The following is a 13,907-nucleotide window of genomic DNA, read 5'->3' as shown; positions in this document are numbered from 1 at the left end:
AGCAACCCAGTGGAAGCAAGCCAGTAAGTAACATCCCTCCGTGGCCTCTGCATCAGCTCCTGCTTCCTGACCTGCTTGAGTTCCAGTCCTGACTTCCTTGGTGATCAACAGCAGTATGGAAGTATAAGTTAAATAAACCCTTTCCTCCCCAACTTGCTTCTTGGTCATGTTTGTGCAGGAATAGAAACCCTGACTAAGACAATTATGTTGATAAAAAGTATCATTAAAACTCACTAACATGACAGACAGCAGCACAATCAGAAAGCTAATATCAGGTACCCATGTTGGTAACAATAAATGCCTCTGAACAATTATGCCTGATAAGTAGCAAGAATCCAATTTTAACCCCAAATTTGCTATTTTAAGAACTTATGTGCATTAGGCTAATTTAAATTTTTATTTGAAACAAAGATAATAAAAGTTATTTTTTAACATGGAGAGATTAAATTCTATCAAAATTTGTCAGAATCCTTATGCTACAACTACAATTAATAACTAATAAATATTTAAAGTAATAACAGTAAAATAGATACACAAGTCCTACTACTGGTAATGACCCTGCACTTTAAAATTGATGTCCTAAAGTCCTCTGCTCATCATGAGAATCAGGACCCAAAGCTTTCTGTGTGATGTCCTTGGTGAGTTATCCAGGGTTTGTAAACAACTCTGACTGTTCTGCTCACAGCAGAGCCATGTGACCATTACACTTGACATAGCCCACCAAATCTCAGGGATTTACCATCTGGCCCTGTGCCAACTGTTAGTGGTCATTACTAAGTACCTGTTTTTGCAACTTAAGTGTAGCAAGGATAACTATATGGCTGCTAATTAAAACACTGAAGCCCAAAGGGCCTGGCTCATTCCTGCAAGTTGTCAGCCAAGAGTGAGCAGAAGAAATCAGGGAGGGGTCTTTAAACTCCTCTTTGTGATTGTGAATATAGCTGTCTGCATAGAAACACCCAGAAGATAGCATAGGGAACACAGATACGCACAACCGAGGCCTTTCCCCTTTCCCCTGGCTCTCCGCTCGGCCTCCAGACGCTGCATGATCAGCATGGTATCCACATCATCATCTTCCTCTTCGTCATCATCCTCATCCTTCTGTTTGGACTCCTGTAGTCTCTTCTGGAACTGCCACTCCAGCATAAGCTTCCGCAAGCGGTCACTCTCCTCCGCAGTACGGTCCACCTTGTTTTGCAGCTCGTGGATCTCCTTGCTTAGCATGTCCACAATGTGCATTTGCTGTTGCTTCTCCAGCTTCTCCCTGGCATCTCGTTTCCAGGGGTCTGGAGACTATCACCAGAGGACAGCTCCTCTTTACTGATGGTTATATACTGCAGATCCCTGCGCTCAATCATGCGGGGCTGCTGCTGGGGCTGAAGCTCCCGAATGACTGTTTCTTGGGGCCTCTGCAGTGTGGAAGGCTTTTCTGGCTTGGCCTATGTGGCCAAAGGTGAGAAGGAAGCAGGGTTCAGGGTCTGAGTGTGCATCTGCTCCAACTCCCTCTCCTGCTCCCTGCGCTTCCTCTCTTGTACTTCCTCCAGGCCCTTCTCTTTCTCATACCACCTCTGGTGCTCCTCTCTCTTTTTCTGCTCTGCAGCAGCCACCTGAACAGACTGGGGTCCTGCCTGGTTGGCACGAGGAGGTGGGAGGGGCAAATCCACTGGAATACCATCAAACTCACTGGTGTAGTGGACTGATGGTGGAGGTGGTGGTGGAGGGCGGTCTGTTCAAATGGGCTGAGAGACAGCCACAGGGGTGGGTAGTACCTCTGCTGGTGTTTTCCAACGGCCACGGCCACTCTTGGTCAGAGTGGAAGCTGAGGTAACTGACTTGGAAGAATGGTTCAGGTGTTCCTGGCTGGATGTGCTGGATTCCACTGAGGAGCTCTGATTGATCCACATATCACTGTCACACTTTCGATCCATGCCTGCCTCTACTCGATACCGCTCAAGTTGGTAAACCTTTTCTTCCCGAAGCTCTTCCTGGGAATGGGTAACACGCTGAGAAAAGAAAAGAAGTTCTCATACTTCAGAGACTCACCAGACACATTACCTGAATATTACACATGCTTCATCCTCAAAGAGGAGACAACAAAACCTGTGGAATGGGTGTATAACCAGAAGCTGAAACTGCGTTACTGCTCACTGGCCAAGTAGTCAGCTGTAAATCTATCCACAAAAGAATAAAAAAGGTTTTCTATATACTGATGCATGCTATTTCTGGCACTGTCACTCCTGCCTAGCAGGTGAAGGTACATGCTCAGGCTCCAGGCACACATGACTCCCATAGGTAAGTGAGAACAGTGTGATCCAAGAAGAGCAACAAAACTTTCTGTTAAGTTAGTCTATTACAGAATACTCATTGCATGCATCTATGGCTTGATTCTGAGTGAGTTACAAAGATCAGGACTACCTTTGTTTTCTCTCAATAAGACAAGGCTATAAGGACAAGTTCCATTCATCAAAGATGTTTTAGCTCCACTGTTACCAGAGAAAGAAGGCAATAGCATACTTTAATGGAAATAAAGCCTTTTGCCTTTATGGGGAAGGAGATTCAAACAAGTATTCTTTTCCCCTGCAAGGCTGACAAACGGCATTTATAGAAACAGTTTGTCCTGATGAAGATGATGACTATAACATGTGAATCAATTATCCTTTTTTTTCCCATTTTTTATTAGGTATTTAGCTCATTTACATTTCCAATGCTATCCCAAAAGTCCCCCATACCCACCCACCCCCACTCCCCTGCCCACCCACTACCCCTTTTTGGCCCTGGCGTTCCCCTGTACTGGGGCATATAAAGATTGCAAGTCCAATGGGCCTCTCTTTCCAGTGATGGCCGACTAGGCCATCTTTTGATATATATGCAGCTAGAGTCAAGAGCTCCGGGGTACTGGTTAGTTCATAATGTTGTTTCACCTATAGGGTTGCAGATCCCTTTAGCTCCTTGGATACTTTCTCTAGCTCCTCCATTGGGAGCACTGTGATCCATCCATTAGCTGACTGTGAGCATCCACTTCTGTGTTTGCTAGGCCCCGGTATAGTCTCACAAGAGACAGCTACATCTGGGTCCTTTCAATAAAATCTTGCTAGTGTATGCAATGGTGTCAGCGTTTGGATGCTGATTAAGGGGTGGTTCCCTGGATATGGCAGTCTCTACATAGTCCATCCTTTCATCTCAGCTCCAAACTTTGTCTCTGTAACTCCTTCCAAGGGTGTTTTGTTCCCACTTCTAAGGAGGGGCATAGTGTCCACACTTCAGTCTTCATTCTTCTTGAGTTTCATGTGTTTAGCAAATTGTATCTTATATCTTGGGTATCCTAGGTTTGGGGCTAATATCCACTTATCAGTGAGTACATATTGTGTGAGTTTCTTTGTGAATGTGTTACCTCACTCAGGATGATGCCCTCCAGGTCCATCCATTTGGCTAGGAATTTCATAAATTCATTCTTTTTAATAGCTGAGTAGTACTCCATTGTGTAGATGTACCACATTTTCTGTATCCATTCCTCTGTTGAGGGGCATCTGGGTTCTTTCGAGCTTCTATTATAAATAAGGCTGCTATGAACATAGTGGAGCATGTGTCCTTCTTACCCATTGGGGCATCTTCTGGATATATGCCCAAGAGAGGTATTGCTGGATCCTCCGGTAGTACTATGTCCAATTTTCTGAGGAACCGCCAGACTGATTTCCAGAGTGGTTGTACAAGCCTGCAATCCCACCAACAATGGAGGAGTGTTCCTCTTTCTCCACATCCACGCCAGCATCTGCTGTCACCTGAATTTTTGATCTTAGCCATTCTGACTGGTGTGAGATGGAATCTCAGGGTTGTTTTGATTTGCATTTCCCTGATGATTAAGTATGTTGAACATTTTTTCAGGTGTTTCTCTGCCATTCGGTATTCCTCGGGTGAGAATTCTTTGTTCAGTTCTGAGCCCCATTTTTTAATGGGGTTATTTGATTTTCTGAAGTCCACCTTCTTGAGTTCTTTATATATGTTGGATATTAGTCCCCTATCTGATTTAGGATAGGTAATGATCCTTTCCCAATCTGTTGGTGGTCTTTTTGTCTTACTGATGGTGTCTTTTGCCTTGCAGAAACTTTGTAGTTTCATTACGTCCCATTTGTCAATTCTCGATCTTACAGTACAAGCCATTACTTTTCTGTTCAGGAATTTTTCCCCTGTGTCAATATCTTCAAGGCTTTTCCCCACTTTCTCCTCTATAAGTTTCAGTGTCCCTGGTTTTATGTGAAGTTCCTTGATCCACTTAGATTTGACCTTAGTACAAGGAGATAAGTATGGATCGATTCGCATTCTTCTACATGATAACAACCAGTTGTGCCAGCACCAATTGTTGAAAATGCTGTCTTTCTTCCACTGGATGGTTTTATCTCCCTTGTCGAAGATCAAGTGACCATAGGTGTGTGGGTTCATTTCTGGGTCTTCAATTCTATTCCATTGGTCTACTTGTCTGTCTCTATACCAGTACCATGCAGTTTTTATCACAATTGCTCTGTAGTAAAGCTTTAGGTCAGGCATGGTGATTCCACCAGAGGTTCTTTTATCCTTGAGAAGACTTTTTGCTATCCTAGGTTTTTTGTTATTCCAGATGAATTTGCAAATTGCTCCTTCTAATTCGTTGAAGAATTGAGTTGGAATTTTGATGGGGATTGCATTGAATCTGTAGATTGCTTTTGGCAAGATAGCCATTTTTACAATGTTGATCCTGCCAATCCATGAGCATGGGAGATCTTTCCATCTTCTGAGATCTTCTTTAATTTCTTTCTTCAGAGATTTGAAGTTTTTATCATACAGATCTTTCACTTCCTTAGTTAGAGTCACGCCAAGGTATTTTATATTATTTGTGACTATTGAGAAGGGTGTTGTTTCCCTAATTTATTTCTCAGCCTGTTTATTCTTTGTATAGAGAAAGGCCATTGACTTGTTTGAGTTTATTTTATATCCAGCTACTTCACCGAAGCTGTTTATCAGGTTTAGGAGTTCTCTGGTAGAATTTTTAGGGTCACTTATATATACTATCATATCATCTGCAAAAAGTGATATTTTGACTTCCTCTTTTCCAATTTGTATCCCCTTGATCTCCTTTTGTTGTCGAATTGCTCTGGCTAATACTTCAAGTACTATGTTGAAAAGGTAGGGAGAAAGTTGGCAGCCTTGTCTAGTCCCTGATTTTAGTGGGATTGCTTCCAGCTTCTCTCCATTTACTTTGATGTTGGCTCCTGGTTTGCTGTAGATTGCTTTTATCATGTTTAGGTATGGGCCTTGAATTCCTGATCTTTCCAAAACTTTTATCATGAATGGATGTTGGATCTTGTCAAATGCTTTTTCTGCATCTAACGATATGATCATGTGGTTTTTGTCTTTGAGTTTGTTTATATAATGGATTACATTGATGGATTTTCGTATATTAAACCATCCCTGCATCCCTGGAATAAAACCTACTTGGTCAGGATGGATGATTGCTTTAATATGTTCTTGGATTCGGTTAGTGAGAATTTTATTGAGGATTTTTGCATCGATATTCATAAGAGAAATTGGTCTGAAGTTCTCTATCTGTTGGGTCTTTCTGTGGTTTAGGTATCAGAGTAATAGTGGCTTCATAAAATGAGTTGGGTAGAGTACCTTCTACTTCTATTTTGTGAAATAGTTTGTGCAGAACTGGAATTAGATCTTCTTTGAAGGTCTGATAGAACTCTGCAGTAAACCCATCTGGTCCTGGGCTTTTTTTGGCTGGGAGACTATTAATAACTACTTCTATTTCTTTAGGTGATATGGGACTGTTTAGATGGTCAACTTGATCCTGATTTAACTTTGGTACCTGGTATCTGTCCAGAAATTTGTCCATTTCGTCCAGGTTTTCCAGTTTTGTTGAGTATAGCCTTTTGTAGAAGGATCTGATGGTGTTTTGGATTTCTTCAGGATCTGTTGTTATGTCTCCCTTTTCATTTCTGATTTTGTTAATTAGGATTTTGTCCCTGTGCCCTTTAGTGAGTCTAGCTAAGGGTTTATCTATCTTGTTGATTTTCTCAAAGAACCAACTCCTCGTTTGGTTAATTCTTTGAATATTTCTTCTTGATTCCACTTGGTTGATTTCACCCCTGAGTTTGATTATTTCCTGCCGTCTACTCCTCTTGGGTGAATTTGCTTCCTTTTTTTCTAGGGCTTTTAGATGTGTTGTCAAGCTGCTAGTATGTGCTCTCTCCCGTTTCTTCTTGGAGGCACTCAGAGCTATGAGTTTCCCTCTTAGAAATGCTTTCATTGTGTCCCATAGGTTTGGGTACGTTGTGGCTTCATTTTCATTAAACTCTAAAAAGTCTTTAATTTCTTTCTTTATTCCTTCCTTGACCAAGGTATCATTGAGAAGAGTGTTATTCAGTTTCCACGTGAATGTTGGCTTTCCATTATTTATGTTGTTATTGAAGATCAGTCTTAGGCCATGGTGGTCTGATAGGATACATGGGACAATTTCAATATTTTTGTATCTATTGAGGCCTGTTTTGTGACCAATTATATGGTCAATTTTGGAGAAGGTCCCGTGTGGTGCTGAGAAGAAGGTATATCCTTTTGTTTTAGGATAAAATGTTCTGTAGATATCTGTCAGGTCCATTTGTTTCATAACTTCTGTTAGTTTCACTGTGTCTCTGTTTAGTTTCTGTTTCCACGATCTGTCCATTGATGAAAGTGGTGTGTTGAAGTCTCCCACTATTATTGTGTGAGGTGCAACGTGTGCTTTGAGCTTTACTAAGGTGTCTTTAATGAATGTGGCTGCCCTTGCATTTGGAGCGTAGATATTCAGAATTGTGAGTTTCTCTTGGAGGATTTTACCTTTGATGAGTATGAAGTGTCCCTCCTTGTCTTTTTTGATAACTTTGGGTTGGAAGTCGATTTTATCCGATATTAAAATGGCTACTCCAGCTTGTTTCTTCAGACCATTTGCTTGGAAGGCAGATCCCTGTGCGCTCACCAGGAAGGTGGCCGGTTTTCTGGAGCCGAAGATGGCGCCGCCTCAGAAGCTCTGTGGCTCTCGCCAGGAAGGTGGCCGGTTGTCTGGAGCCGAAGATGGCGCCGCCTCAGAAGCTCTGTGGCTCTCGCCAGGAAGGTGGCCGGTTGTCTGGAGCCGAAGATGGCGCCGCCTCAGAAGCTCTCTGGTTCTCGCCTTTCCCAGAAACGGCTGGCCTCTGTATTCCACACCGTCACCCGTGCAGCCTGCCCTCCGCAGAGTCCTGGAGCCAAGGAGACTCCCGCCGCCAGGGCCTGAGGCACAAACCTCTCAGGCTGGCGGATCCCTGTGCACTCACCAGGAAGGTGGCCGGTTGTCTGGAGCCGAAGATGGCGCCGCCTCAGAAGCTCCCTGGCTCTCGCCTTTCCCAGAAACGGCTGGCCTCTGTATTCCACACCGTCACCCGTGCAGCCTGCCCTCCGCGGAGTCCTGGAGCCAAGGAGACTCCCGCCGCCAGGGCCTGAGGCACAAACCTCTCGGGCAGGCAGATCCCTGTGCGCTCACCAGGAAGGTGGCCGGTTTTCTGGAGCCGAAGATGGCGCCGCCTCAGAAGCTCTGTGGCTCTCGCCAGGAAGGTGGCCGGTTGTCTGGAGCCGAAGATGGCGCCGCCTCAGAAGCTCTGTGGCTCTCGCCAGGAAGGTGGCCGGTTGTCTGGAGCTGAAGATGGCGCCGCCTCAGGATCTCTGTGGCTCTCGCCAGAAAGGTGGCCGGTTGTCTGGAGCCGAAGATGGCGCCGCCTCAGAAGCTCCCTGGCTCTCGCCTTTCCCAGAAACGGCTGGCCTCTGTATTCCACACCGTCACCCGTGCAGCCTGCCCTCCGCAGAGTCCTGGAGCCAAGGAGACTCCCGCCACCAGGGCCTGAGGCACAAACCTCTCGGGCAGGCAGATCCCTGTGCGCTCATCAGGAAGGTGGCCGGTTTTCTGGAGCCGAAGATGGCGCCGCCTCAGAAGCTCTGTGGCTCTCGCCAGGAAGGTGGCCGGCTGTCTGGAGCCGAAGATGGCGCCACCTCAGAAGCTCTGTGGCTCTCGCCAGGAAGGTGGCCGGTTGTCTGGAGCCGAAGATGGCGCCACCTCAGAAGCTCCCTGGCTCTCGCCTTTCCCAGAAACAGCTGGCCTCTGTATTCCACACCATCACCCGTGCAGCCTGCCCTCCGCGGAGCCCTCGAATCAATTATCCTTATGGCACTTTGATAGTGAACATCAATTGAAGATGGAAACCTAAAAATAAACTATTTTTTCCTTTAAAAAGCAAAAACAAGAATTGCCACTTTAAAAAACTGACCATAAAAGAAAGTTTAACATTAACTCTCAATATTTAGTTATAGCTTAACTTTGAGCAGGTTCCTCATCATGGTGGCAAACAATCTACAAACCACACAAGAACATCATGAATTTATGTGGAACAGAGACCTGGCCCTGCTCTAAACCCAATTCTGCAACTTCTGTCTAGTGTGTTACTGGTTATTCCTAGAAAAGACATGGTATGGGCAGAGGAGGAAAACATCTAAGGCTTAGAAAACTCAGCTGATACTGGTCATGAAGTCCACTCACAAGAAGGGAGTAAGGCAGGGCACACAGCAGAGGATTATTTTTTGCCTAAACAAAGTTTCCTCTTACCTTGGTGCACAGTCTCCTGTTGAGAACACCCCCTTCTGCTATTTGCATGTCTATTTTTCTCATCCTCAATTCCCATGTCTTTGGTGACCACTATAGTGATCTAGTCCCATGTCTTCTGTGACTGCTCTAAGGAGGAATGACTGTTCAGGACCCCATATCACTTTCTTTCCAGGACATGTATCTGTTTTATGTGTCCTAGATGGGTTTTCTCTTTAAAGCACACTGCTGGTTTCTTCTTCCAGTCACATCTGATAGTGCTTTCTAGTTTAAAGCCCTAGACTGACATCTCTATCTTTAGTGATTTGGACAGAAGTCCAAACTCCTTAGCTAGCAACCACAACTCTTCTAATGAACCTGCTTGTCTTCAGACTCCAGTCTTGCCCTTTGAAGTCCAGATCTTTTCTTTCAGCCAGAAAGCCAAAGCCAGAGGGAGACACTACACAAGCACCAGGGATGGAATCCAAAGAGGCTAGATTCTTTCCCAGTTGATATGTCTGGTAATATCCACCTTTTCAGCAACTCTAAGTACACTGTATGTTTTCTGTATGTCTCACATGTCAGCCCTACCTCAAGATCCACGGGCAGAGACAGACTCAGTGCAAGCTATGCCAGTCACAAACTTCATCTTTCATGCCTATAATCAGTATGCTTTTCTTCAATGCTATAACTATGCCTTACATTACCAACATTTCATTACACAAATATTGCCCACAACTTGTTTAAGGTGTTCTGTATTTTAGCATAGTTCTTTTTACCTCAGACTTTAAAACACGCATACAAAAATAAGGTGATAACCTAGCAATCTGATGTTTAAAATTGTGTCTCAAAACTCAAACACTCTTGGACTACCAAGAGGATGGATGCTGTCAAAGCCTGATGATCTAGTCTGATCCCAGGAACCCATATCATTGAAAGTGACAGTCGATTATTGCAAACTGTCCTCTGACCTCTGTTAGTGTGCCACATACACTCACACACTAAATAAATACAAGTAAATATTTTTAAAGAAAAAGACAACCACCAATCTTTATCCTGCCAAACTATTTTACCACACTCCTCTGAGGCATGAGAAATATTTGTGAGTTCCTTATTCCTAACCTGGATTGCAAAACTGGAATGGTTACTTTCTGTGTGCACATGTGGCTTTTCCTCATGTTTTGGATACTGGTTCTGAGATGGAGCCAATCTGATCCTGTGACTCTGAACTGGAAAGGTAAAATCTCTGTGGTATGTGTCTGAGTAGTGATAGGTTAGGCTTCAGGTCTAGGTGGACAGGTCTGGTCTTGTCAAATGCAAAGAAAGAGATGCTTAAAATTGCATAACTTAATTCTCAGTGATCTGTTTTACAATCCTTTTTAAAAGCATATATGGGAAGGTGACACCAAAAGGGAATCTTCCCTGTCTCAAGAAGGGGGTGGTGGGAGGGACTTGCATGAGGAGGTACTGGGAGGAGAGGATGGCCTAACATTGGATTATAAAGGGAATAAATAAGTAAGTGTTGTTTTTAAGAAGCATATCAAATAAATGCTATGCTAAAAATTGAAAAATTGACACTATGCTTTGAATAATGAGAAACAATTTAATTTTACAGGTTTGCTCATTTAAAGTAATTTGCATTTCCCTAGCCTAACATTGGATTATAAAGGGAATATATAAGTAAGTATTGTTTTTAAGAAGCATATCAAATAAATGCTATGCTAAAAATTGAAAATCTGACACTATCCTTTGAATGATGAGAAACAATTTAATTTTACAGGTTTGCTTATTTAAAGTAATTTGCATTTCCCTAGATTTATTAATTTAATGTTAATTTATTTGAATAATATGATAAAAATTTAAAAAGTAAAAGAACAAAATTCAGGAATAAGGTAAGTTAAGGTAATTTGTTGAGAAGTGTATCAGACAACTCAGATATTTCACAAGTAAGAAAGTGTTCCAGCTTATCTCACACCTCAGTCCAGAGGTTTCCAGTGGAGACAGATGTTATCTTAGCTGCTGTTTCAGATGTATATAGACCCTTCCCTCCAAGGCTAGGAGGCTGATCTGCTGAAAACTGTAAAAAAAAAAAAACAAAAACAAAACAAACAAACAAAAAAAAACCCAAACCAAACCAAAAACAAAACAACAAACAAGTTTCCCATTAAATAACAAGTAAAATACACTTAACAACATCCCTTTATAGGCAGGAGCCACACCATATGCATCATTACACTGCTGGCAGTATGTCTACCACAGAGCCAGAGACAAAGATGGACAAGAAGCCAGCTTCCCGCACTGGGAACTCTAAGCTGTCAGATACTGTTATGGTTGTGGATAATGTAGCTACAAAGGTCAGGTGCTAGGGTGTACATGATTCAAAGCTGACTCAGGGGAGAAGAGGGCTCACAAGACTACACTTAACAGACTTTTAATATATCTAGCAAGCTGCCCCATTAGGGATGATCTGAATAGAAACCGAGTAGTATTTCTCAGCATTCTTCACTCATTCTCAACTAACTTTTCACTGGTAGAGCTGGAAAACAGCTGTAGTAGCAACTTCTACATGGGATTTTGATGACCCTCTTTTTAAAAATAATTTATTTTGTGTGTATGAGTGTTTTTACAGTGTGTGTACAAGTGCATGCCTTACTGGTGCTCAAAGAAGTTAGAAGAGAGTATTGAATCCCCTGAAATGGGAATTACAGACAGTTGTCAGCTAACATAAGTGCTGTGAAGTACTGAACCATCTTTCCAGCCCCAGCTTTTGATAACTTCCAAGAGGAGTCACATCCCAGTATAGAATCAGTATAGGATAGCTATCCTGGCCTGAGTCTCTAGTTCTTACTTCTCTGCATCACGGGGACAGTTGGTTAAGGAGGTTGGCCAGGCTGTGATAGATGGTGCCTTGCTTAGCAACTTCCAGTGTAACCCTGAAACTGGTTCTTGTCATGAGTTCTCCCCCACTTCGAAGAAAATATAGTGCACAAAAAAGCTGAGCACTCGGTGTCACAGAACTGTCTGTGTTCAGCACTCTTGTGCTTATGTTCCTCAATCTGATAATAAACCTGGCTTTCAGAAAGATTATGTCATGTTCACTTCACTTTTGAAAATTAATTATAAAAACATGTTAATATATCCTATGCTATGACATTAATATTAGGATATATTTAATTTTATTTTTACTCTTTCACAACAGATTTTATTGGTCCAGGAGCAGAGTACAGACATTCCAATTCTTATTACATGTACCCAAAAAGAGCCATATACTGTGTTCACATACCCAAACTCTGAAGTCACATTGTGTTCATGTACACAAATGAAGAGCTACGTATTGTTTTTCTTTGAACTTATTCCAGTGATGTTCCAGCCTCAAACTCGGCAAGTCCCCCTAAGACCTCTCATAACAACCAAATGCCTGTAAGCCTCAGCTCCACCAACTCACAGGTTTACACCAACTAGACTACATATGTCAGAAAGTGGGGGATCATCGCCAATTCTAATGGCTACTGCCCACCCAGTGTCAACTGACACTAAGGTACCTGAGGGTGGACCAGTGGCCCATTTTGGAACCTAAGCTTTTTGCACTCAAGAAACTGGTCCTGGAACAATTAGCTCTGGGTTACCCATTACCCAACCTTTGGAATCTTAAGTATGTACATGTTGTAGTGGGTACTTGCTCGGCCTTAGTATATGTGGTATCCATGACAGGTGAAAAGGCCTCTCATGACATTAAGGCCATGAAATCAGCAAGGTTGGTAATGGAAGTGCTTTGGGCACTCAAGACTAACAATGTACTGGCTTATTCTTCTTAGTAGTTCAAAGCCTTCCTATCCTCATGGAGGATCAGTCACTCCTTTGGGATACCCTATAATCCTCTAGGTCAAGCAATGGTAGTAAGCAAATCGCTCCTTTATAAGAGCACTTGCTCTGGTCACCTCTCCAGAATCCAAAATAGATCCACACCTAGTCTTGGTGGAGGCCCTGTTCCATGTGAACTTTTTCTCCTTAGATAGAAAGGGCTGAGCCCTGCTTACAGACATTGGACATTTTTGCTGATATGGATTAATGTACATAGTTTATTAATTTTTCTTCAGCCAGGGAGGTCCGATGAGCTCTGGGCTTTGACACCTCCACCCCCATTTTCTTGCCTGTGGCAGTTAACTCCCTGGCCTACCCTGATCTTTTCTCTTCCAATGCTAGTTTGGGTTTGCCCTTCATAGACTAAGTCACTACTACAGAATGGTTAGAGACACCTGGCCCATGGAGGAAAAACTCTGCTTTACCACCAATATCCACTCCAACAGCCCTTGTAGTGTGGTTACACAGTATGACCATGGGGGACTTTCATGGTAATCTAACTTATGGGTACCATGTTAGGCATAGAAGAACATCATGTTCCCCTTACTGATTATAAATCCCCAAAGGATCCCCCAAGCATATCATGTCCACTCCTGCCTTGATGTACAAAAGTCCCTCAAATGCCCACTTCTGTGAGACTTCCTGTCCCTTCGGAGCACTGCCAGCTACCCTGTACTAGGGGTAAAATTAACTAGGGACTACCTGATATTATCATCTAACCTCATACTTGGTATGGGGAGATTTACCTCTCATGATGCTTCCAATATTACTCCCTATGTTAACAAGGATCCCATTAGATTCTAATATTAACCCATTATGAACAATTGGGATTTATGTGGCCGTTCGAACTGTCTTGATTTATACCCCCTTACTCTCCTAAAGTGTGGCCCTCTCTTTAATGGGACAATATTAAGAGGCTCTTTCACCCCTTGTGGATAGCCACTTATGCTCTGATGGGAGAAATTGTCATACTAATAATAATTAAAGTGTTCCCCAGAGTATATCTCCAGGTAGCATTCCATAAATAAGAACCTTCCAGGTGCTGTTAGCTTTCAAAAATCCCAATAGCACCCCCTCCCAAGGAAGTGATCAAAGCATGGATGGCAGAGATCAGTGAGACCACCATGTAGAGTGTTCCTCATCTCCCCTTGTGTGACATCCCCCTGGAGTGATATCTCTTTGTGGGCTGGTAGTCAATGACAGGTAAGATTCTAGAAGACAGGACAACCTAAGATAGGCACAATCCAGTAAACTGGGAATCCCCTGAGGGGTGGGTCAACAATGTTGAGGCAATGGCACCCGAGTTCCCACTAGGCGGTCAAAAATCTAAAAACAAAAGGGTGGATATGTAGCAGGATTGGGGTGGGGGTGGGGGTGTGGGCGACTGCCTCTATGTAAACACTGGGGGCTGCACAGCCACAAAAGCATC

General features: G+C 43.2%; 1 pseudogene; it reads right to left on the bottom strand.

Annotated features, from left to right (window-relative positions):
* Window positions 1,016-11,578, bottom strand: Gm6809 (predicted gene 6809; annotated as a pseudogene).

Source organism: Mus musculus, chromosome 17 (genome assembly GCF_000001635.26).
Source record: "Mus musculus strain C57BL/6J chromosome 17, GRCm38.p6 C57BL/6J".
Taxonomy (NCBI): Eukaryota; Metazoa; Chordata; class Mammalia; order Rodentia; family Muridae; genus Mus; species Mus musculus.
The sequence above is the reverse complement of the archived record's forward strand: the minus strand, read 5'-3'. Positions and strand labels throughout refer to the sequence as shown.